Source organism: Babylonia areolata, chromosome 9 (assembly GCF_041734735.1).
Source record: "Babylonia areolata isolate BAREFJ2019XMU chromosome 9, ASM4173473v1, whole genome shotgun sequence".
NCBI lineage: Eukaryota > Metazoa > Mollusca > Gastropoda > Neogastropoda > Buccinidae > Babylonia > Babylonia areolata.
Window position 1 is genome coordinate 26,141,749 of NC_134884.1, and position 5,000 is coordinate 26,146,748.

Here is a 5,000-nt window from a genome sequence, read left to right on the forward strand (position 1 = left end):
CAGAAACGTTTGCCTGAAGGTAGGAGTTGATAATTATTTTGCCAGCGTATGGCCGTTTGTGGCTTTCTATCGATCTCTGACATTGCACAAATCACACGAGCAGTCCTGTCTCACACCCCACAACTTTATTGCAAACATTCACAATCTTGTTTAGCATATTCTGATTCTTCACAGCGAGACCTCAAAACCAGCATGTAAAATTAAAAAAAGAAGAAGTTAAAATTCGACAAAGCATCTATGGAATCCTCCAAGGAGACCCCCCACCACCCTCCCACCCGGCACTGTCCATTAGTGTTGTTGTTGGTTGTTGTTGTTGTTGTTGTTGGTAGTGGTGGTGGTGGTTGGTGTTTGTGGTTGTGTTGTTGTTGTTGTTGTTGCTATTGGTGGTGGTGGTGGTGGTGGTGGTGGTAGTGGTGTTGGTGGTGGTGCTTGTGGAGGTGGTTGGTGTGTGGTGGTGGTAGTAGTGTTGTTGGTGGTGGTGTTGTTGGTGGTGGTATTCAGTGGGGGATGTGGGGGAGAGGTGTCTTCTTCTTCTTCTTCTTCTTCTTCTTCTTCTTCTTCTTCTTCTTCTTCTTCTTCTTCTTCTTCTTCTTCTCATTATTGCTGTTGCTGTTGTTGTTGTTGTTGTCATTATCATCACTATTTGTTGTCGCTGTTGTTGTTGCTGCTGCTGCTGCTGTTGTTGTTGGTATGCGAAGACCACAGCTTTTTTTGCTTTTTTTTTCTTTTCCTTTTTTTTTTTAAATTGCCGTGCGTGTGTGCGTGTGTGCTTGTGTATGCATGTATGTATGCATGTATGTGCAAGAGACAGACAGACAGACAGACAGACAGGCGAATACAGAGATAGAGCCACAAGGAAAGACTTAGAACGGAAAAAAAAGAGAGAGGGGACTGAGACTCCGTGGAGCACCCATTGATTATAGCCTGCAGCTGACAGACAGACGGAGACAGAGAGAGACAGGGGCAGGGGCAGAGACAGAGACAGGGGCAGGGGCAGAGACAGAGACAGGGGCAGAGGCAGAGACATGGGGCAGGGGAAGAGACAGAGATAGAGACAGGGGCAGGGGCAGAGACAGAGATAGAGACAGGGGCAGGGACAGAGACAGAGACAGGGGCAGGGGCAGAGACAGAGACAGGGGCAGGGGCAGGAGCAGAGACAGAGATAGAGACAGGGGCAGGGACAGAGACAGGGGCAGAGACAGAGATAGAGACAGGGACAGGGGCAGAGACAGAGACAGACTGAGAGAGGGGAAAAGAAGAAACGGGATTGAGACTCGCTAGTACAGAAGGGCAGAGACAGTCAGACAGAAAGACAGACAGACAGAGAGAGAGAGAGAGAGAGAGAGAGAGAGAGAGAGAGAGAGAGAAGCAGACAGACAGACAGAGACAGAGAGGAGCGAATGGTTTATTCATAAGACCTTTTTCCGACCGAGTCAGTTGAGGAAAGGAGAAAGAGAGAGAGAGAGAGAGAGAGAGAGAGAGAGAGAGAGAGAGAGAGAGAGAGAGAGAGAGAGAGAGAAGGCAGGACAGAAGGGATTGAAATACGGCATTGTCGCCTCCAGTTGACAATCAGAACCACACACACACACACACACACACACACACACACACACACACACACACACACACACACACACACACACACACACACACACACACGTGAGAGAGAGAAAGAGAAAGAGACAGGGCAGTAGCACAGTGAGAAACAGACAGCCATAGACAAACGTACATGGATAGCGAGAGAGAGAGAGAGAGGGAGAGAGATATGGAAAGATCGACAGATTGAAACAGGCAGACAAATAAAGACAGATACAGAGCCCAGAGAAATAGACCGACAAACAGACACACAGATACAGATAGGTGTACACATACACAAAGATACAGAGACAGAGACAGAGACGGACTGACAGAGAGAGAGAGACACAGAGAGAGAGAGAGAGAGGATTGGGTGAGACACTGTAGGGAAGCCATCCATTATCGTCTCCAGCTGAGGCGAGGTGGAGAATGTCCGTCTGTCTGGTCCTGAGAGGATCTAGGTCCCCCCCCCCCCTCCTCCCCCTTCCCCCTCCCCCGTCCCCCCTCCGCCCCCTCCTCTCCCTCTCTCTCTCTCTCTTTCTCTCTCTCTCTCTCTCTCTCTCTCTCTCTCTCTCTCTCTCTCTGTTCCTTTCTCTGCCGTGCTGTGCAAACCCCCTCCTCACCCATAACCCTTCCCCTTCATCCTTTGCCACATTCGCTCCTGTCCATCTCTGTCTGTATGTCTTTGTATGTCTTGTGTTTGTCTCTTTGTTTCGTCGTCTCTGTCTCTGTCTCTGTCTGACTGACTGTCTGTCTATCTTGGTGGCTCGATCGCTCGTCCGCTATCAGTGTCTGTCTGTCCGAATGCATGTATGTCTGTCTCTGTCTCTGTCTCTCTCTCTCTCTCTCTCTCCTCTCTCTCTCTCTCTCTATTTGTCTGTTTCTCTGGCCTGCCATACTGATTTCTCTGCTCCTTACCACTCAAACTACCTCTTTCTCTGTTTCTTTCTTTTCTCTCTGAGAGAGAAATAGAAAGAGAGAGAGGGGGGGGGGGCACAGACAGACACACAGAGAGACTCAGATCGATTGTGCGTGTGGTGGGTAAGTGTTGGTCTGCGACGGTAGGTGCTTATCTTTGTTTTATTGTTATTTCCACTTCGCGTGTCCTGTAGCATCCAGTCAGTCCTTCTGGCTTCTGTTGCCAGTTCAAATGTTTGATACTCGTGAGTGTTATCTATCTCTTTTTTTTCTTTTCTTTTTTTTTTTTGTTTAAAAAAAAAGGCTGCAGATGCGAGAGAGAGAGAGGTAGAGAGAGAGAGAGAGAGAAGCGGAAGGAGAGAGAAGAGAGAGAGGGGAGAGCGAGACAGAGATACAGACAGACAGACAGGGACACAGAGATAGAGACAGAGACAGGGAGACAGAACTCAGAACTCAAAACGTTTTTTTTTTATTATTATTCTCGGATTACGATTTTAGGCATGGCCCATTCTTCCAATCTGTCCTCGAGAGACAGACAAAGACAAAGAGAGACACAGAGACACAGAGAGAGAGAGAGAGAGAGAGAGAGAGAGAGAGAAGGGGAATAGAGACAGTGAATGGGGAATGTGAGGGTGGTGGGGCCGCGGGGAGGGGGGGGGGGCGTAGAGAGAGTTCCATTATCGTGCAGCTCTGAAATTCCTTTCACTGCTCCCAAGAGAAGGCGGGTTCCATTAAAGGGCATGTAAGATTTCATTCAGAACGGCTGACATCAGCAGCATGTTGCAACAGCAGCAGCAACAGCAGCAGAAACAGCAACAGCAGCAACAACAGCAGCAGCAGCAGAAACAGCAACAACAACAACAACAGCAACAGCAGTAGCAACAGCAGAAACAACAACAGAAACAACAACAACACAGAAACAGTTGCAACAGCAGCAGAAATAACAACAGCAGCAACAACAACAGCAGAAGCAGCAACAGCAGTAGCAGCAGCAGCAACAGCAACAGCAAGGCTTTGATGTTGCATTCCTTGCCAGAGTCCTGATCTGTCTGTCTGGGGTGGCATGGTTATCTTTCTGTTTGGTTTTGGATAGAGTTTCCACAAGACGGTGATCGATGTATTTGAAACCAGTGATTTGGAGGACATATAGATAAATGTTTATTGACATGGTCAACGGACAAAATTAATGTGTTTTCATTCGTATCCTTATTCAATCCTCATTCATTTGTCTTCTTATTTGTTTATTTTGTCTTTATATATATATATATATATATATATATATATATATATATATATATATTATATACATATATATATATATATATATATATATATATATATATATATATATATATATATATATATATATATAACACAAAACTATATAATTAGGACGCGTAGAAGATGATGTGACAGGGGAAACTTTCTTCCTTTACAGCAAGCAGGTATTAATAAGGGCGTTTCCGATACAAGAAAACGTCCATCATTCATTTGACGTCAGACAGACACAAAGCTTATGTCAGTGCGATATAATGCTATGCTTCCTAAATTAAAAGAGAAACAGAAGAAGAATAATAATAAGATTATAGAATCGATGATCTAAAAATATTTCTGTTTGGCAACGTCTTATTCACCTCCTCTCTCTTTCTTCTCTTTGTCTCTCTCTGGATGTTTTTGTCTTTCCCTGTATGCTTCAGATAATTGAAATAATGTCAACAGAGCTTGGCAGATTTGTTTTAAGAATACGTGCATATTGACACTTACGCGGGCAGACAGACACACAGATACACACACACGCAGACACACACACACACACAACACACAGACACACATACACACACACACACACACACACACACACACACACACACACACACCACACACACACACACACACACACACACACACACACACACACACAATGCAGAGAGAGAAAGACAGACAGACAGACAGACAGAAACAGAGAGAGACAGAGACAGCAAACAAAGAAACAGACAAGCAAACAAACAAAACAGAAAATGCCAGATTGATGCAATCTTGACAACAACACCGCGGTTCTTCCCAGCGATTTGCCCAGTCTGAGAACTTGGAAAACATGTCACTTGTACTTATGTCTGTGTCGTTCACAAATCGGATTTGCGATACCAGGGAGGGAGGGATGCTACCCATTATTCTGTACCTCAACCCCAACCCCAACCCCGACCCCCGACCCCCGACCCCCGACCCCATCACACATTCATCCCTGTTTCTTCCTCTCTCTATGTCAGAGGAATTCTTTTCCAAACATTTGTATTCAGACAAAGGTTTACATAGCAAACCAATATTTCACATAAGGAAGGCACAACAATAATTATAGTGACCCGAACATCAATTATTCCACATCAAGCATCACATTAGCAGAACAGCAAATATCAATTCAAACATTGATCTGTGTGATATTATAACGCACGAATTACAATGAAATTGTAGTAATGACAGTATTTAAACTAACCGTCAGATGATTTGTT

General features: G+C 45.1%; 1 protein-coding gene across 1 annotated transcript in view; it reads right to left on the reverse strand.

Annotated features, from left to right (window-relative positions):
- LOC143285605 (protocadherin-9-like) overlaps positions 1-5,000 on the reverse strand; it is a 67,810-nt gene that overhangs the window by 32,115 nt on the left and 30,695 nt on the right. The gene's annotated exons all lie outside the window — the stretch shown is intronic.